General features: G+C 46.3%; 1 non-coding gene across 1 annotated transcript; it reads right to left on the bottom strand.

Annotated features, from left to right (window-relative positions):
* Positions 1 to 2,075: 2,075 nt before the first annotated feature.
* TRNAP-UGG (transfer RNA proline (anticodon UGG)) lies at positions 2,076 to 2,147 on the bottom strand. Its single transcript has one exon. It is a non-coding gene; the product is annotated as a tRNA-Pro (tRNA).
* Positions 2,148 to 21,236: the final 19,089 nt, after the last annotated feature.

Raw genomic sequence — 21,236 nt, 5'->3', positions numbered from 1 at the left:
TTTTCTTTATTGCATGGAAGAACTTCCGTAGAAAGGAGGAAAACTTCAATCAGACTGATTGGCGTCTCAAGTTACCGGGCTGCTTAATAGGAGCCCGCCATAGCCCTAACTCAACACTGCATCCCCATCAAAACATCAAAATTCGGGGAGGCACACACATGCATCTAGGCACGGCAGCCAGCTTGGAGGTTCTTCGCATGCAGCATATACACTCCTCACCAAAGCACACTGTTCACGAAACACAGATTTGGACGATCTTGGTGGCTCGGCATGTCTGTCCATCATACGGCTTTTCCAAAGATTGAATAGTCCCATCAATATAAACAGATCATAAGGCAAAACAGAGTTTTTTCAACAGGCAGAAATCTAATAGTGTATGGTGTAATTTCAATGTCCTTCTTAAGCGTTCGTTGTAGTATGTCCCAAAAGAACATGGCATCACGGCACAGGATGAAGCAATGATCAATTGTCTCAGGCACGTTACACAGACGGCAATTCACATTCCAGGGTACAAACATCCCCTTGTCATTAAGAAATGTCTTGACAGGCAGCGTCGCTGTGTGTAGTTTGAAAAAGAACGTTTTAGCGGCTGCCTGAATGCACATCCGCCTGACACGCTTTAGAACACTGATGTCCAAAGACCCCAGATAAGGCTGCCGACACGGCCGGTGATGACAGGATAAGTTCCGCGAGACTGTTGTGCAAGCAGTATGCCGAGATCGTAGAAGACTCGAGCTTCGGCGAAACCAGTTCTCACTGCCTCATTTAATGCAACAAATACAAAGACAGATCTTGGCATAGCGCCTGCTCCAGAGAGAATGCCCCTATATGCGTAATTGTCCATTGTCGGCTTTGCATTCACACATCGCTGAGAAGCCTCATGCCAGTCATTGCGCATTCGTGGAGAGGTTAAGCGATGTGCCACGGCCCTGCGATGCAGGTGGTCTGGTGCATTTAAATAATTCAGTGTATATAACGGGAAAAAAAATCAGTTCGCCGAAGCGTGGGCCCGTCCGGGATTTTAATTCGGGACCTCTCGCACCCAAAGCGAGAATCATACCCCTAGACCAACGGGCCGGTGACGACAGGATAAATTCCGCGAGTTGGTTGTGCATGCGGTATGCCCAGATTGTAGAATAGTCGCGCTTCGGCGAAACCAGTTCTTTCTTGCTCATTTAATGCAACAAATACAAAGACAGATAAATAAAGGGGGCTACTGCGCACAAAAAGACACGGACGAGAAGATAACACAACAAGCGCAGATGTTGCTTGTTGTGTTACCTTCTTGTCCGTGTCTTTCTGTGCGCAGTACCCCCCTTTTATTTACCATGATTGAACTACTAGCCCAACAACGTACGCTCTTTAACTATGTTTCTTTTGCTGTGGGCCCTTTCTTTTGGGTTTCTCCTTCAAACTGCCATGTTTCATCTGTGATTAGCGCCATTGTAGCTGCGACCTGCCGCGCAAGGTTTTTAGGCTTGTGTCTGAAGAGAAGTCTGGTACCTTCGGAATTCATCGCTCTGTTCGGGTACGTTGTGCCGTCTGCGGGACATGTTTGACGCATGTGCAAAATTCTAAGATCTGAACTTTGGCGTAAGATCAGACTTCTGTACGACTGGTTGCGTCTGCTCGCTTTCCGGACAGACCCCGAATGGGTAGGAGAAGTAAGGCTACGGGCCTTACGCGTCAGACAGCCCAGGCAATGGATTTTTTGTGGAGATGTCTCTTACTACGTCTTCTCAAAGATTAAAAAAAAACTGCGCTTGTTGTGCTACCTTCTTGTCCGTGTCTTTTTGTGCGCAGTAGCCCCTTTTATTTACCGTGATTGACCGATTACCAAACAACGTATGCTCCTAAACAAAGAAATATCTTGGCATAGCGCCTGCTCCTGAGAGAAGGCCCCTACATGCGTAATTGTCCATTGTCAACTTTACATACACAGATCACTGAGAGACCACGTACCCCTCCTGGCGCATTTGTTAAGCGATGCGCCTCTGCCCTGCGATGCAGGTGCTCTGGTGCATTTTAATGATTTTATGCATATAACTGGAAAAAAAATCGCTCCAAGAAAGCGTGGGCCCGTCCGGGATTTGAACCCGGGACCTCTCGCACCCAAAGCGAGAATCATACCCCTAGACCAACGGGCCGGCGACGACAGGATAAATTCCGCGAGATTGTTGTGCAAGCAGTATGCCCAGATCGTAGAAGAGTCGAGCTTCGGCGAAACCAGTTCTCACTTACACATTTAATGCAGCAAATACAAAGATAGATCTTGGCATAGCGCCTGCTCCGGCTTCTATTCTTCCTGCCTCTCCTTTTTTGCCCTTGAACTGTTGGTTTGTACAAGCTTCCTCCATTCCATAGTGTTTGCGACTGCAAAGCAGCGCTATAAAACTGAAATGGTAACGGAATGTCTGTCAGATTGCCCGACCTGGTCGGAAATGAAACGCATGTTTCTCTCTATGCGGCTTCTGCCCATCTCTTCCCTTCAAGTAAAAACACTCGAAAAGCACATTACTTGAATGATTTCAGCGTCTTTTCGCCAGAAACGAAATGTAATTTCGGCTGAGTGAGCATTTCTTTGATTATGTTTTCTCTCCGGGTAATCTTTGAAATTATTGGAATCGTTGTATTCGGAATGCCTATTTGCAACACTTATGACTGCGAAATATCGGTAGGAATCGATAGGGATGAACTGCGTTGGCGAGGATAACTGCTCCCATTTTAGATGATATTTATAAGTCAGGGCTTCCGACGTCGGCAGTGGTGATGGCGAGCGTAATAGAGAGCGCAGCGGCGTCACACATCACTTTGTACATGACGCCAGTAACCACATGCGTGTGTATTATGACAAAGTCATTAGTAGGCATCACCACTCGAATGCGTCGTGGTCTGTAACAATAGTCTAGTGAGCGGATTCGGTTACTAGCAGAGACGAAATTGGATAGATGAAATTGGATACAGAGAATTCTTATAGAACCAAAGTTTCTGTAATTAGCCTATGCAAAGAACTGCAGGTTTATTCTCGCGGCTTCTACCATAAACTCTACGGCGAGCTTAGAGCTCAGGGCGAAGTCTCCTGAGCAGCAATAGCGTCAGACGTAATAACAGTGATGCTGGGCTTCCAATTTTTGCAATTATCACTGTCGCGAAGGTGGGGACAATCAGACGAGAAAATTATGCGAAAACAGTTGGATATACCCTCGATGATTATTTTGATGCGTTAACTCTAATGAATGATTTTACTCTAAACTGCGAGGCTTTACACACACGCGCCAGAATTTTTTTTAGAGGGAGAAGGTGGGTGGCGCTTATGCAGGACGGCGGGGGGGGGGGGGGGGGGGCATAGCATATAAAAGGTGGCGTTGGGTGAATTGGCAGCCGCCTAACTAGGGAGATGTGGTGAGGAGGTGATTGTCGCTGTTGATGTTTCAGAAGGAGGACGCTTCACTTTCCGTGGGTAAAGACAGACAGACGCCGCCATTTTCGCATTATGACATAAGTACTGCTTACGCAGTAAAACGGTTGTTCTTGACCAAGTACTTGTAGTCCTTGCTTTCGCATACTGTCTGTAAGAACATCATTTGCGCTTACCCCAAGGACCTATTCGAGCATTTCGTCATGTAAAAGCCATGTCATATTACCATCGCCGGAAAAGAGGTTATAGGAAAATCTTATAAGACCCGCCGCGGTGGCTCAGTGGTAAGGCGCTCGTCTACTGAGCCGGAGTACCCGGGTTCGAACCCGACCGCGGCGGCCGCGTTTCGATGGAGGAGAAACGCAAGAGGCGCCCGTGTGCTGTGCGATGTCAGTGCACGTTAAAGATCCCCAGGTGGTCGAAATTATTATCCGGAGACCTCCACTACGGCATCTCTTTCTCTCTTTCTTCTTTCACTCCTCCTACCTTCCTCCCTTCCCTTACGGCGCGGTTCAGGTGTCCGCCGAGATATGTGAGACAATTACTGCGCCATTTCCTTTCCTCAAAAACCAATTTACCAATTTATTTTTAAAATCTTATAACGGGCACTATGCTTCCGCCATTCGTTGGCCACGTGTCTTTCGCAGAGCTGTACCCCTGGTCACGTATTAACGGCTAATGAATGCCGCTGTTTGCGTGGCAAACATTCCGCGTCTTCGGAGGCTGGTAAACGGTTCGTTTCAAGGACACCAACTGACCTCAAAACGAGAAACACGCTTGTTCGCGTGGATCATGAGGAACCGCACTGCGTAGTCTCGCAAAAGCACGTGTCGTGGACGGCGGGGGCACAAGCGCGGCGGGGGGCCTCGGAGGCGACGGCCACACTTCGCTCATCCGATCGGGCGGCAATGGGCGCCGCCACCGGGCGAGGGGACAGGGCTTAATAGCGACCGCCTGCGAAGGCGTCAGGGCGGCGGCGAACAAATTACAGGTCCCGATCGCCTCTGTATGGGTGTGGCCGGCAACGGCTGGAGTTCGGCGCGACCGTGCGACGAGCGGGCTCTCACAGCGTACCTGGCCACGGAGCGCCGGTGGCGGGAATGTGGTGAACAGGGCAGCAGCCGACGCGACTCGCTGACTACGACCGAGGATACCTACCTCTTCAAACAAACATAACAGCGCTACGCATGATCACAGGCAGAAACACACAGACAAGAGCTATACGTCTTTTTGCCTGTGATCGTCTGTATACAGGTGTTCTGTCCGTTTGAAGTAATGAATCAATTCGCCCAACGGCAAGTTCTTTTAAAAGATAATTCTGGTTTCGGCTGATTGTTGCAAAGACGTTCAGAAATGAGCGAAATTAGAAAACAAACATATATGCACATGTGCATGCGTTCCTGTGTCCCTGTTCTCTGTCGCTAGTTGTCTGAAAACTGACTACTGTTTCTTGAATGACCTGCATTCTGCCCGCCGGAATACAGGAAGACGACGGCTCAAAAGTGCTGGCAAGTGTTTGGAAAATCGGCGGCTGCCAATAAAGCAGTGATGATTGTGACAATGATGATGGTGGTGGTAGGTTCTTTGTTAGAAGTGCTTAAGTTACCGCTGCGTTGTCATCATTAGGGCAAACCGAAAAAAAGTAAACTATCAAGAAGCCAAGGTAATGTCCTAAGGCGAAAAATAAATGCAGCAGGCACTTTGAGCAAGGCTCACGATTTTCTGTCCTGCATTTTTTATGAGCGGAACGCATATAGTTCCTGGCTTGGTCTTTTTCGAAGCGTAACAATCACGCGATTGAAAACGGCCCGTGTTGTATCAAAAATAGCATTATCGAAGAAAGTGTATCGCTGAAAGCAGCCCTGGAAGACACATACGAATAGGAAGAATACACACATGGCGCTGACAGAAAATGTGGGCAGTGAACTTCGTTGGCACTTCGGCTTTCTTCTGCTCGTCTTCAGGTTAATTTTGTAGCGAAGCCACTGAATTAAACTAATAGCGATGAAGCGTGAGTGAAGACGCTCTTCTTGATTTCTTTGCTTCTGTACGAGTGCATGCCCTCCCTTGTTGACTTTGTGATTATCAAGAACCGCCTGACCAACCTCGCTCACCTTTGCTTTTATCCGCTCATTGCACGTGCAGCTGCGTTAACCAATATGAAAAAGTGTTTAACCGGAAGGTAGTTCCCCTCCACTGCAATCTTTTTTCTACTTTTCTTAGACCGCTCGGACAGAAAACGCTAATAGCTTACTCTTCGCTAAGACTCTACTGATTTCTAAAGACTGACGTCAGGCTGTTTTTTTGTGGCCAGGCAAGCGCGTACTTGCTGCCCTTGTTATCGCCTACGTACTCGGCTTGCTGCCTACACGTTCCCTACAGGACTTGACGTATCATTATCTAGGGGATGCAACATATTCGCAGTCCTGAAGGGTTGGTTGACAAGAAGACAATTTCGCTCAGTGTGCCCACCTATTCGAATTCCTGCCTTAAATGGCGCGTGTGCAAAAAGCGCGACTGCCGCCCCGTATGTCACTCCCCTCCTCGGGAGAACAGAACGAAGCGAGACCCAAAGCGTTTCTCCTGTTTATGTTTCTGGTTCTGCAGCGCATATGCAATTCATATCATCACACCCTTACATGCAGCGAGGAAGTCATCATCCACTCGTTTTAATGTGGCGCCTGTATTGCCCCTGAGCCAATCGCCATCTGCCGAGTGTTTCCGAAGTTAAAAAGAAAAGAAAAGGACGGCGAAGCGGGTGCTTTTTGGTGGGATCAATTCCGAATGCAAGATTTCCCTGTCGCCATGCGAGTAAGAATTCGGCGCAGATGGGCGATATAAAGCACATTCGCAGTGGCGCTTTCGTGCGCCCAGTGATGTCATTCCATTTCCGAGTGCCTTTACCTCTAATAAAAACAAGCGACACCTGTCCACGTCACTACTTAAACCCTAGTAAGGTGTGGGTCAAGGCTAGCAGGTAACCCATTCTTGAGACAAAGTGCGCAGAAAACACAAGGACCAATGAAGAGGGCAGACAAGCGCTTTTCTGTCGACTTCATTTGTCTTTGTGATTGTGCGCAATTTGTGTCCCACATAAACGCATTATAGTATGTTGCGAAGTGAAACGACCTTTCGCTGTGTCTCTTTTTGTTTTCGTACGGTTAAAGGCAGTTGTAATAAAAGCCGGTGAAGATGTTTGGTACCTGTTAAGGGTGAAGGCATCAGAGCATGACTGCTTTATTTTGCTAAGCGCCAGACCACACGTTGGCGAAAACCTTATCAATTCTTATGAGTTCATGTCATAAAATGTCTTAATCCGCTTCTTTTTTGTTATACCCGCCGTAAATAACTTCCGCTACAAGTGAGAACTAATAATAAATCACCTGCACAATAATTCGTGCTATTGCTCCTAGCATGCGATAGATTTTTTTTTTTTGTTACTAAATGCACGTATGCATCTCTGTTATCCACTGCAGCGTCATTTTTCAGGCCCTGTTCAAGCCCCGCCAAACCGAAATAGTGCGGCTTTCTGTCTGCGTGTCTGCCATTTGTGCATATATACATGCATATAAACAACAGGAGCGTAGCCAGGGGGGGGGGGGGGTTCTTATGGGGCTTCGGTCCCCCGCCCCCCACACCCGAAATTTTTTTGAACTGTCACGCACCACTGACCAAAACAACCTCCGGCGCCAGAAGTCATTCTGGATTTTGTCACCTACAATGCCTTTTTCAGACTAGAAAATAAATTTAGGCGCGAACATTGCTAACTAGGGTTGCATTTCGTGGCAACGCCCATGCGCCTTGAGTCACGTAACGCAAGCATCAGTTAGCATCATGATCAAAATTACCATGCGAATACGAAAATTTTGAGACATCGATAACCGATCTTGATTGCCCTTGCTTATTGAAAGCCCTGCCCACGTGACATTTCCCAACATACACACTCGGGTATTGGTTATTTCAACTTGCGGCATCATTCGTGGCTTTCATTTGTCCTCCTCTTTCCTTTGTATCTAACAGCTTTTATTTTTTCTTTGAACCAAAGGAATACCCTTCTGTAAATATGGCTGCAGAATAATTGTCGCCGTGTAGGCAGTTAAAAAATACATACTTTCGTATTGATTTCTGCATTGTTCCTCCATTATTCTAACCATATGGTGCTGTCGCGACCGCAGCATGGCCCAAGTACCTATCGCGACTACTGCTATCATAGTTTACTTCTTGCATAGATCGTCTGTCTTTCCGTGTGTAAAGTTTACTATCTGTGATTGCGCAAGATGTTTATTTGCCTTGTGACGCATTGTATAGGGTGACTTTTGCTTAGATACGTAGCTTTAATGGAGACATACATGTATTTGAATATCTTGTTGCAAGGTTTTGTGTATACATACAGTGACTTTGTTTCCATTGACACTTTTCTGTCCTTTATCAAGTTGTATGTTCGCATTTATAATACTCAACTTTATCTTCTGACTTCTAACGCATATTTTGCAGAACTCTTCGTTTATACATGTGCTCGTTGTTGCGACTAAAATTTCGGTGCAATTACTCGCAATACATGACCGGTGACAGCTGCTGCTGCGCAGTACATGGGAACGAAAGACAGCGTTGTTGAGATTTTTTCCTGGCCGTTGCATATGTACAAAAATGTAAAGGTTCTCCAACGACAAAGATTCATTAAAATATTGGTCCTCTATACTTGCTAATTTCATAGCCTTTATGTTTTTCTTATCAGCGGCATGCACTGCTTTGCTGGTTTCGAACTGATATAGTTCTAGACTTCGTGCGATATTTTCTTTTGCAAAAGCATGGAAGCATTGGTACCAGTTAAGTCTGCCACGGCTTTTAAGACATACGAATGCATTCTTTTATTTTAAAAATGCTTATTTTACTTGCATAGAGAGTGCATAGCGTTGTCTGATACACAATGGAATTGTTAATATGGCAATACAGTTATTATTATCGCGTTTGATCCTTTCACAAATTCTATGAGGAGGCCGCGCTGCCACATGAGCCCCCCCCCCCCCCCCCCCCCCCCCCCCGAACAAAATTTCTGGCTATGCCACTGATAAACAACTAAGCTCAACTGAAAGGAGAAAGAATTATAATTATGCGATTCCATCTGCCTGCAGTGAGCGCACTAGATATAAGCTATATTCGGCAGGTATCGTTCTTCGCTGATGCTTACGAGCGTTAAAATGGCAGGTCAAGCGCATACGTGGTGTTTTGTTCTGTTCACATTTGTCCTCGCTCTTCCTGACGACCAAAAGCAATTTCACGTAGTAGACCTCAAAAGCAATATCTCACAACAACCGATCGCTTTCTGCACTCGCTGTCCTTGTGTTTCTGCTCTGTTGCAGCTGTTTTATTATTTTTCTGCTTGGCATTATTTCCTACTCACTGTTAGAGAATTCATACAGCGCACCCAATGGGCTTTCTCCGCAATTTCAAGAAGCAAGTTCCGCAACTGAGAAAATCGATTGCGTTTCTCGGGGAACTAGGTGCAGGCAGTCCTTGTACCTGCCGGAATCAGGCTGGAGTAATTCATCTGTCATGTACGGCATAAAATTACTTGTAGCAAATCGATGAAACAAGTAATAGAAGCGAATGCCGATCACGTCATTACGTAAACGCCAGTACAAAACAAGAACAGAAGGAAGGTTGAAGAGAAATGACTCTCTATACTCATGATGAGAAAACAATTCAACAAGAGCGGCGATTGCGTACAGCAAAAGCCTTCGATACTGTAGACCTTTCATATGCCGTCCCTCTGAACACGCCGTTTTTCTCATGTAACCTTGGCCGCTGCTACTGGAGTGCCTCAGTGTGTGCTACATCATTTGTCTTGCAACCTGTGTACGATAAAAGCGTGTACGGTTACCAATGGGAGCTGTCGTCCAGGTCGTTAAAGCGCTCGCAGCAGTGGCGCACAACACGCGAATCTATGTCTCGAGTGGAGTGACCCTCGAAAATCGTTTCCCTCACATCTCTCATGTAATTCGGTGCTGGGCTGTGTAAGCTTTTTTTTTTCTTTGTGGCCGCCTCATCCAAGTCAGAGCTGCTATAAGATGCAATCTTGCTGAGGAGACCTGCTCCGCGGTCAAGGCATTTTGTGTAAGCATGTAAGAAACCACGATGTCTAACTTCCTCCACGGCACTTACTCTTGCATATAGCGCTAATATTCTAATTGTAAACATTTGAAAGGGTGACAAAAAATAGCATTTTATTTTAAAGGGCGGCACTAGTATTATGGTGACATCGCTACAAAGGAACTTGGAAGCCGATCCATGTTTTTGAGATAATAAGCTGATACGTAACACATTTAAAATCAGTTATTGAATTGTTTCTGGATAAACAAAATTCGATTCATACATGTGACTTGATCAAGGGCACATTCCTCCATCCAGTCGTGTTTTTTAACCGAGAAATGCAAGGACTCCATCAGGAAAAAAAAAAGTGCTAATGTCCGGTGGAATGTATTCAAGGACACTGAAAAGTTATCGGACCTCGTTCAGCGAATCACTTCGTGTGGTGAATACTACTCCGGCGTTTTTTGTTTAATTTGCAGTTTTGGCTCATGATTCCCTCTTAGGCTTACGCGCTAATAAACCAATAATAATTAGTACTGGTGCTCGGTTGAGTACATGAATGCAGGCTAGATACGGGGAAGGACACCACCAGCCATCTTCATCATTCGTGTTCGTGCAGATGTCCTACGCTTCAGTAGCTCACTCGGATGTGGGAAACGTCGTCGATGCTCCCAACCACGGAACTAAAACACCGGAAGAAAGCGACCGCAACTGGCCGACGCATAGGGGTCCCGACCACCTGTGACCACAGTCGCTCACGTTTCCGCGCCCACCCGCTCTGCAATGCTCCGCCGCCGCCATCTTTCTCAATAGCGGAAGAGCTCGCGGTGTTCCCACATCCATTGAAAAATGGAGCACACACATACATTCGAGGCATGTGTACCTCCAAATGGACTCTGCGGGAACGCTGCACCGTGTGTGTGTGTATATATATATATATATATATATATATATATATATATATATATATATATATATATATATATATATACGAGTACGGCCAGCGAGCTACATATCGTTTATAGAAAGTATATACGGCGCCGGGGGCGCAAACATCCATTGAGTTCTCGACGTTATCGTGGCCGCACGCTACGTGACCGTAATGGCGACGTGCGCTCGCGGCTTCTAGGGGGCATAAGTTTCCGCGCTCCCATCGGCACGGTACTTGGGAGCGTCGTCTGTGGGCAAGACCACTTTTGGGACATGACTCTTGTTGGTACTGGGAACCGACAGTGAGGACGAAATTGTTGAAAGCTAACGTCGGGCAAGTATGCCTGGACGTCAAGTAAAAGTTGTATGGCGAAGGTGACTGTGACCGTAGCAGTCTGTTTATTAAGGGATTGATGATAAAAGGAATTAAACAACGAAGTCCGGACGGAGGAGCTATACTGCTGTCTCATCCATGTAGCACAAATAGAAAGCAAACGTGGTGAAGTAAAGGAGAAGAATGAATTAGATAAATGCAAACGCGAGGCTGATAACTAGTGGAAAAGAGAACCAAATGGGTTACAAATAGTCGCAAAGAATTAAACAGGGTTTACGCGAGAGGTGTCTCGGGATCTCCGAGCAGTTTCTGAGGCACAGCCGGCCTTCGAGGCCGGGTCTATTATCGACAATAAGGTCGGGTCTATAGGCAAACTCGCGATCTACCAGCACTCTATTGCGTACCTAAACAGAAATAATTCAACCTATCTCTAATTTTCAGTGGATGACGTAATGCCTGCAAAAACGAAACAAAACGAACAACGAAAAAACCGGTCAAGTGCGCATAGCATGTCAGCAACGCACGCGCCACAGCGTTCGCTACTTTCTGGCTCAAGGTATCGCCGGGCTGCACGATAAAGACAGGACCTCGCGCTCCCGGCTCGCTCGGGTGAATTTACTGAGGGAGCGAGTTACGTACCGGCTTTAGGACCGTCTCGAATTCTGCGCGCTCCGCCGGCTTCCCGTCGGCCGCTCGGTTATCGCGGCCGAACATCGAATCGGAGTAGCTCGGCAGGATGCTTTTCGGGCCGTCTCCTATACCCGTGCCCATTGGACATTCTTGGCTGTTTTGTGTGCGCGTGCCTTTTCTTTTCATGTCTTTCAGGGATTTGGATTCTCGAGCAACGATGCAAAGGGTCGAGGGAGTGATAGAGTGGCGAGGAGGTTTGATTTGTCGTGTCTCGACGGTGGAATACCTGCTGTCCCCCGCTGGAATCCACAAACCGGAAGGAGTTTTGTGGCCCTCCGCTACGGATACAGACAGAACAGCCAGTTCTCGACGATCTTTAAGCATGCGTGCGCTGAGCACACAGAACTGGTTACGCGTGCTGACTGGCTGTATCAGATGTCGGGGCTAATGGTTTAGGTAATAAAGTTAAGCTTCCCGTTCATTCTTCAGGACTGATGGCGTGTTTACCGAAAGCTGGGTGGTTCTGTCTGCCTCCTCTGTGGTCAGCGCTGTGGTGGCTGTCGTTCGTAAAGATTACGCCTGACCAAATCATGGCTCCTGATGTCAGTTCTTGGGCATTGGTCGCCACTGTTCGGAGTGTACGACGGTCACTAACAATGTCCGACACTACCAGAATGCGAAACGATAGTGAAGCCAGTAAAAAGATCTGCGCTTAGAAAATCGTGAATATCAATCAATGCACGTTAAGATTGCAGCTGCATGTGCACCGCTTTGTGTACAAGAAGGCTAGACACATAACTTTGTCTGCATCACGATGGACGTTGTGGGGATATTTTTGTTCTAACTTGTGCTTAACAATGCGTCTACGTTTATAAGTGCTGTCTCGTCAGAGGCTGCTTGCTTCATTTTTCAGTAATAGATATCCGGCTGATAGATATGGGTCTCGCTCCGGCATTTCGATCGCTATGTCCATCGAAATAACCTGTCAGGAAGCGTCCGATGTCTTCTTCCTGAAGGTCCACCCGGAGGGCATGTTGTACAGCAGACACGTAGTACATGAACATTAGGGTTTGCCTAAATTAACGAATGAATTTGTTTTAGAAAGCGAAGGCCTGAAGTCTTTGGTTCGAACTATAAAGTATCAATATAGGATTACCGACAATCTAGCTTCTGTGTTGCTTCAGTCGCACCAGGCCTAACAGGAACTTGTCATTGCCTAGTTTCCTGGTTTCGCATCGTCGGTGTTATTGTCGATGCGCATGCTCCTTCCGCATGAAAAAAGATAGACAAAACTTTATATATATATGTGCAAAGCTGCCGGTTCGTTGCCACGGCCACTCTGTGTTGGACTCCACCTTCCGGCGAGGATCACTTCGGACAACTGAATTAGAACCGGAAGCCATATATCCCGGACCGTGATGGAGACTAATACTTCCCCTTAGCCACGAATCCGCCCAGCCATTCGAAGGCTAGCGAGGCCATTTCTGCGTTGATCAGTTGTGGTAGGAGTCATGAGCAGCGTCATCATTATGTTAATCATTCCGCGCGGATCACACGTCTTATCTTGACGGTAAGCGGCTGTGTTTATTTTTTGTGAGCACTAATGTAATGTGAGTAATGTGTAATGCGTGAGCACTGTAGTCCTAATTCGGCGAAAAATCTGGGGTGTGTGTGTGTGCGTGCGAGAGCAGCAACAAACGGGGCGCTCGAGGTGTCAGTGTAGTACACACCCGGCAACGGGCGACCCATTACGCACCCAAATGAGCGACGATCGCCTCCGGCCGGTAGTGCACTTGCTCCCACGTGTGCGTAGACGCTATCGAGCCACACTCGAGAGACACGAACTCCTCTCCCGTCCCTGCTTTTCCAGCACCTTTATCGAAGCTGCTTTCCTCCCCTCTGCTGATCCTTGGCGGTTGTTACCTGGGTCCCCCCCTCTCACACACTCTACTTCTCGTTTCACCGAGTGCGACACTCAGCTCAGCCTCCACACCGACGCAGCCCAGCCTGCGCGCCGATTTTCCCGCTGATGCACTCGATGGCTGCTCGACGAGAGGTGGAAGGCTGCCCACTCGGAGGGGAAGGGGAGCTGGTCGACAACTCCCAGGACCTTATCAGTGACAACTTTTGAGGACGTGAGCGTTTTCGGCAATACCCGGCTGGAACGCGATGAAGAAGGGGAATGTAGGGGGAATGGAAACGGGCCCGAATAACGCGAGCCAAGCAATGTCCACACGCACACACACGCCATACCAGGACACGCTGGAACGGCGTAAAGAGCCTGGCTGGCCGCCGGAGAGCTTCCACCAAGAATGGAAAGGTGAAAAGAAAAACGGCTGCCGGAGATAAAACCTGCGCCGGACATGCGAGCGACGACATTTCGAACAGATGAAGGAGGAGGAGGAGGAGGACGATGAGGAAGGCAAGTGGCGGCCGTCCGGAGCGAGGTAGGTAGGCAGACAAAGTGAAGCGGCTGACCGCGGGCGAAGGAAAGGTAGCGGGTGGGAGAGGAGGTACTCTTGCCCCTCTCCCGCCCTTATAGGTGGGCGCAGTGATGTCCACAGATGACGTCTCGCGATAGCCGCACTGCGCGGTGAGTTGTGATGATGGGCAAGACTGAAGATTCGAGCCGGAGAAAACGACGCGATGTGGGGGCAGCGGGGCCACGAGGAGGAGGGGGGAGCCGTCGGAGACATACCAGGAGCACGGCGGAGGGTGTCACGTACCAGGTTTAATCGGGGGAACAAGTGGGTTCTACGCTGCGGTACACATGTCTACGTGGCGGCGGCGTGCGCGCGCGCATCGCCAAGGACGAAGCTCTCGGCTGACGACGCCAACAGCGACTGGATCTTCCCGTCTCCGCGTCTTCTTGCCTGGACGCGCCACTGCTCGTGGAAAGGAGTTGTGCTGTTGGGAGGGTGTTAGCAGGCTCGCGGCTTCGGCGTCTTGCGTTCGCAACGGGAGAGAGATCCCGCGACTTTTCGTCGAAAGAGGTCGCGCTGACGACGTAAGGTGTCATCGCGCACGGTGTCAACGCACTTGGCTCGGTGCCCGGCTGGCCGGGGCTGTTAGCGCTTATCTGCGGCCAAATTGAGCTCTTAGGATGGAATTATACAGAGATGTCTTCAAAAGCTGTCTGACCGAAAGGGGGCCTGGAAAGAAAAGTGGCGACGTGCTCCCTCGCTTTCATTGGCCTTCGTGGTCGACTAGACCCAGCCAATGGAAAGTTGCCAAGCTGCTATATCAGCACCTAAGCTCCGCCGCTTCTTATGTAGACTTCGCATAATGTCCGTGGTTCATATTTCTGCGCCTACAGTTTGCTGAGCTCTGTTATTTCGTAGCTTATATGGCGATGGGTGATATTCGGAGCAGGTAATGCTTGCACAGGCACTGGGAGGAAGCTTTATTTCCACGAAACTTACCCCGTGAAGCTTCTTTTGCCATGTGTTTGGTGGGAGAAGGTTTTTGCACCGTGAATAATAACTATCGCTTCAACCTCTTTTGATTTATCCGCTGTTAGTGTTCCTAACTTTTCCAGCAATGCTTTCAGAGCGAGTGGTTCGTTTTGGCCAGCTTATTACAACAAAAAGTGACATAAATGTTGAGCCGTAAAACCGAGAGCAGGCACTGTTCTTCATGAAAAGAAAATTTTGTGCACACGCCCAGAGAGCCGTGTCTTTTTATTTCAGAATTGTAGAGCTGATGTAAACGTCCTTAAAAACCAAGTCACGCAGCCAGCAATCAACGCAAAAAGCAGTAGCAACAAGAGAATAAGTTGTTCATATGTGTTCGAACTCACTGAACACAGCCACCTGTTTACTTGGCGTTGGGCAATCAGGTGTGCAGTGAGAGGGCAGCACGTGCGGCTGATCATGGGAGCAACGCCGGTCACCTCGAGAGCGGTGAGAACGAGGCAAAAAGCCGAGCACGTCGGGCGCACACGGAAGGAAAGGCGCGCGCGAAGCTCAAGGCTGTACGTGCGCTGGCGCCTCATGGGTGTGTCCCATTCTGACGACCCTGTCCTTGCACGTTTTGTGGCACGGTGGGCTCAGCGTCGCACGAATTTAATATCCTGAACGGCAGAAAAGCAGCGATGAAAAAAAAAAAGGCAGTACCGTGACACTGCCCGCTAGTCACCAGGACGACTCTTCCAGCATGTACGTTCGCCACAAAGAGCACCCGCGCTCAGTGATCATTTATCGATTGATCGTGATCGTGAGTGAGTGAGTGAGGGAGGGAGTGAGTGAGTGAGTGAGTGAGTGAGTGAGTGAGTGAGTGAGTGAGTGAGTGAGTGAGTGAGTGAGTGAGTGAGTGAGTGAGTGAGTGAGTGAGTGAGTGAGTGAGTGAGTGAGTGAGTGAGTGAGTGAGTGAGTGAGCGAGCGAGCGAGCGAGCGGCGCGTTTAATAGTGCATTGGTACGTTTCCGGCAGCTCTTAAAAGGTTCTCTGAAGCAATAAGCAGCCTTTTCATGTTATGTTTAGTAGTTCATGATCATTATAATTGGCAGTAATTAAGTCTTGATGAGAAAAGGCTATAGCAAAAAAATTTCAGAATTTCATGCTTGAGTACATGGAGATTTCAAGCAATTATGCTTACTATTTGCGATAGTTTCTTTGAAATGGAATTACTGTGGGCATTCCACGACATTGTATCTTGAAAAATCACGTTAAAAGTCTTAAAGCTAGGCAATATTTCTACAAGAGTTGATCGTAGTAAAAATTTATTTTGCGTGCCCATGTTTTTGCTCCTATGACAAAGAACCGCTTTTGTGTTCCCCGCGTCTTTTCTTCAGACTATTCTCTGCGTCCATTCATCAAGCTTAACGGGCATTGCATTTGCTGTATTCATTACCTGTTCGTTTTATTCTTCTGTAAAAATACCCTTGTGTCATTCGCCTAATTTATAAACAAAGCAGATGATGCAATACTGAACACATCCTTCATTAGAAAGCCGAACAAAAGGAATGATGCTGAAAACGCCGATTGATGAGACATGATCATATCGTTTGGAAGATAAACCTAACAATGAAAAGACACACATTACGCGTGTATACATTGTAATAGAATACATCGGCAAAAATTAAAGCTTCCCCTCGTCGCTATCAAAAATCAAGGCCGTGTCTAAAGCTTGACCCCTTCTGTCGCCAAGTGAAACGGATAATTCAGTTTAGTACTCGCCCCTATCGTACACAATTCTGCATCTCTGGTTGTTTCACCCATATAACGTTGTCTTGTTGCTTCCTTTTTAACAACCTACCTGATACATCATTTGTTTTTATTTTTATTGATATTTTATGACTATGACAGTCGATTATAAAACGTGTCTACAGAGCAAAATTTAAAATTATTCATTGTCATCTTCGGCTACTCCAGATCATTCATGTAAAGCGAGCGCAAGCAGCCCAGTAGACAAAATAAAAAGTAGAAGACGCACGTTTCGAAAATAAAGTCGCATAGGAACGTACAGGCCGAAGCAGTGTAAGAGGGAATCCTCTATTAGCATGCAGTCAAATATTTCTACTCAGGTATATGAGCGCGAAGCGTACCTTTCGCGGCTTATAGTTGGTTTTCCTCTTGGTGCCTTTTTTTAACGTCGTTTTTAAATTTGATGCCCATGAAAAAATAAATTTCGTTCTCGAGCATGAACTAATTGTGAACGTTCATATTTCTGGCAGACTTACCTCGCCATGAATGAAACTAGGCGTAAATATACGACGACATTAATGTAAATATTTTCTTCTGTGGTGTTTGAAAAAGCATTTTTACTGATCTCAACAATTCACGAGTAACACGCTGTGGTGTCTCTCTGCAATTAGGGCTCCCTGTTGCTGAGTGCGTGATCACCGCTTCTGAATTTCGATGGAAGCTTCGGAGATTTTGGTGCCCCTTAAAGCAACCCGATAAGGTGAAAATAAATACAACACACACCTTATGGCTTACACTGTTGCTTTTGCGTGTAAAACTTCTAGATTCTTTTGAAAACCATAAAAATTAATTGTATTCGAGTAGTGAGCTCAGTTGGTGTAAGCATGAATGGAAAGTCTACTTTTCAGAAAGGCAACTGCACTTTGACATCGCCCAGCGCCGTACATTTTTGACGAAACAACTGCTTTTTTTTTTTTTTTTTACAAATGGCACTAGAAGCTCTGTTTAAAGATCAGAAGGGATTCCTTGCTGATAAACTCACCCAGGAGACCTTGACGAAAACGTTCACATAAACACATGTGAAAATCCAGGGCTATGAACGTTTAGAAACACTTTCACAGATTGTGCTTTTCAGTGCAACGGGCTTATTCGCTGAGAGCCCTCTTGATTGAGAGAATTAGCTTCTTTAGTGTCTGTTAAGGAGCTTTTTTAATTGATCTTGCTCTACTCTTGAAAACAGACAGCATGTATACTTCTTGCCCCGTTGTCGGAGTTCATCGTTTTGTACAACCGCCAGCGCACGCCAAAAACAAAAACAAAAAATGTCCTGTTTAGCCGCCCTAGCTATTCTACCTAAAGTGCCGCCTTGTGCTACGAATGCTACAGTGTATTTTTTGTTGCGAAGTTTTCTAATGGTGGCATGTATGCTGCTGCTGTTTCGAGATTTCGAAATTGTTCAATATGGAACATTATGAGCCACCGTGACCGAAGTGTTGTTCGAAAATCTGCAAGAGATATGAAAAAAATCTTACCGGTGACTCAGGTTGACCATTACGCACTTGTTTCGATAACATTCCGTGCTTTTTACGGGCCAGACCTGTTCCAGCACCAGCGGTGTAAATGGAAAAATTAACAGCACCACCTCATCACGAAGTGCGAACATAACATACCAAGATTTTAATCCTCTTAGAGAAACAAGGCAGTGCTTTTAAATATTTCGAACAAACGCGGGATGCAAGCGTCTACTCTACAAACAGAAAATAAACTTGAAGGCGAGGCATGAATTCTTTTCTTTCATAGCTGCTTTATCACGTCTTCCAAGACGTGAGAAAAAGTGACATTTGCGGCTGAAGGAGATGTCAGTCAGTATTTTTCACACGCTGAATCGGCACTTCAACATAATCATTTCCGCTCAACTTCCCTTCAGTACGCGAAGGCAACTTGGAGGCGCTAAGATGCACAATTTCATCATCTTGGCTTTCATTTTCTGAAAGATCGCCAGATGCCTGTTGAATGTCTACAGGGCAGCTTAAAATAACTGAAGTCAGACTGGTAATACCGAGTTTGCAAGCGATGACAGTTTGTCGAAACGGCAAGATGGTAGGAAATAATGCTGCGAATAGGCGCGGATCCTGCATCAGTTTTTAAATGCTGTGCGCATGATCAGTCTGTCATTGTGTGTTAGCTGTGCTGTTGTCAGTGCATAATATATCTCCAATGGATGAAGTGCGTTTTCGATGTCAACGCAAATGATCCCGGAAGAATCGTCTGCCAGCTACTTCCGGTTCCAATTTTCTGCCACTCTTTGCCTTTTGCATTGCAGTCGAATCGTAAGCGTGTGGTTATTACGCCGGCGTAGGCTGGTTGTTCTGCGTATGCGTTGCGGTCGGTTTCCCGTGCGTTTGAATAGTTTAGCGCTTCTGTACGTAAGTCATTATATATGTGTTTTCGCCGCACTGCGATGTGTTGAAGCCTGTACAGTTAAGCAGACGATAGACGCATTTTCCTCCAGCAAACGACCCACACATCCCACTGGGCGCACTGCGCGTCTCCGCACATCGCACTGCATGCTCATAGAAAGCCTCGCACCATTTTGATTATTCTGGTTGAATTTCATGCATGAACACGCCACGAAGCAGAGCAGAGTCGAAGTCACGCTGATCATGCGATGAACTTGAACTTGAACTTTATTCAGGGTGTCGTGTAGAGAAAGAACATTTACACATGCATGGGACACTCGGAAAAAAGGTGAACTAGTCAGCTTGACTGGCCCTCAGTCCCCTACGGCGTGAGAAGCAAGGACAAATAAAAAAAGAGCGGGCAGTGCAGCAGCACGTGCATAATGTCTGTATCCGAAAAAAAATTAACAGTCGGTAATATAACAGTAATAAAGATCATTCATGGTGAGCGAGAGACATTCAACAGAAATACGAAAGTACAAGTGTATTGCGAGGTATAGCAATTGTAGACATGGCATTAGTTTTCGAGCCCTAAAAATTTTAAGTGATTGAATAACAGACGTGGAGGAGTGGACAAGGGATCAACGTTCGTAGTTTGTAATTTGTTTAGCAACGTTGCTAGTGTGTAAACAAATTGTTGCTTACCATAATTAGTCCTTCGTCGCGAAACAATCCATCTTTCTTGTCGACGTGTTGAATATGTAGAATTTCTTGGGACCATGTGCATGTTTTGGAGGCTTTTGTCATAATAACGTGATAGTTTTTTACATAACAGCAATAGTCTGAGGTCGTATAGGTAAATAATATTTGCCACACGGGTACGTGAAAAGGCAGGTAGAATAGAATTCTTTAACGGGATGTTAAAAATTACCTTCATAGCTCTTTTTTGCGACATATATGTTTTCGTTTCGTTTGTTCGCGTCGTCGTACCCCAGATAATTTGGCCGTAGTTAAGTTGTGCTGCAATTAATGAATTATAAATTAACATTTTCACATGGAGGGGTACTGTAAATCTTAGCTCAGATAATGCGCCAATAACAGAGGCGATTTTTGTTGCGGTGTTATTAGAGTGTTCATCCCATGACAATGTGCTTATAAAAAATAGACCCACCGTTTTAAATGTGCTTACTACCTCGATTGGTGTCATACTGTACATGAACTGGTGGAGTAAATTGACAGGGCAAATTTTTCCCAAAGAAGAACATTGCTTTTGTTTTGGAGGAGTTAACTTTTGGGTTGTCTTGGTTGCACCATTTTGCCAGGTTTGCCAGGGTTGTATTAGCTGCGTTTACAAGACTTTGGCGGTCACATCCTGACAACAGGACTGTTGTATCATCTGCGTCAATAGCGATCTGCGGCTCACGCGCAATCTTTACTATATCGTTTATGTATATGTTCAAAAGAAACGACCCTAAAACACTTCATTGTGGCACTCCTGATTTTATTGGCTTAGATGCAGTACAATCAGCTATGTTGCAGTACAAATAAATTAGCAGGATATACAATAGTAAAAGAACGAATACCATGAAGCAAACGAGCAGGAGAGAAAGTTGGAACCAGAAGTAGCGGTAACAGACGGCTTCCTCGTGATCCTTTGCGTGGAGTCTGCAAACGCACCTTACCCATTGACATCAACACAGCTAGCGTAATGTCAAAGCAACAAACATGCCCAGCATTTAAATTATTAAGAAAGCGTTTGTCGATTAGAGTTACGAAAAAAATAAAAGGCCTATGTTTGTTTTATAATATTAAGAAGCATCTTTCGCGTGAAATGGTATTTAAGTGAATTATTGTCTCGGCGCAAATGGGAAATGACATTGTTTTCGTCTGTAGTCTCCAGAGAAAGCATGCCACTAAAGGAAATGCAAAAAAAATAGACGGATTATTTATTGTTTCATGTCCATTTTTAGTTGGTATGCTGCACGTACACCTGCATTCAAAGTTTATGATACACGATATCAGCGAAAACATTTAATTTCATCGCTGTCTGCGCGCGCAGCTTAATTGCGAGTGCGTAAATTATAGTGCACCGTTAAATGTCGAGAAATGCGCTCTGGAAGCCAATAAATTAAATTTATTCTGCACAGTCCGGTTCAATAACTTCTTGGCGGCGGGTGTACCATTATTCGTGATGCACCTTACCATGCTGGGTGGCAGACCAAGTGTTTTCCTGACGCTAGTTTATATCTATATAGATCAGAAGGTGTAGACGACCGCAGATATTTACATAGT

This window comes from Amblyomma mixtum, chromosome 5, assembly GCF_055824585.1.
Source record: "Amblyomma mixtum isolate Tamu chromosome 5, ASM5582458v1, whole genome shotgun sequence".
Taxonomy (NCBI): Eukaryota; Metazoa; Arthropoda; class Arachnida; order Ixodida; family Ixodidae; genus Amblyomma; species Amblyomma mixtum.
The sequence above is the reverse complement of the archived record's forward strand: the minus strand, read 5'-3'. Positions and strand labels throughout refer to the sequence as shown.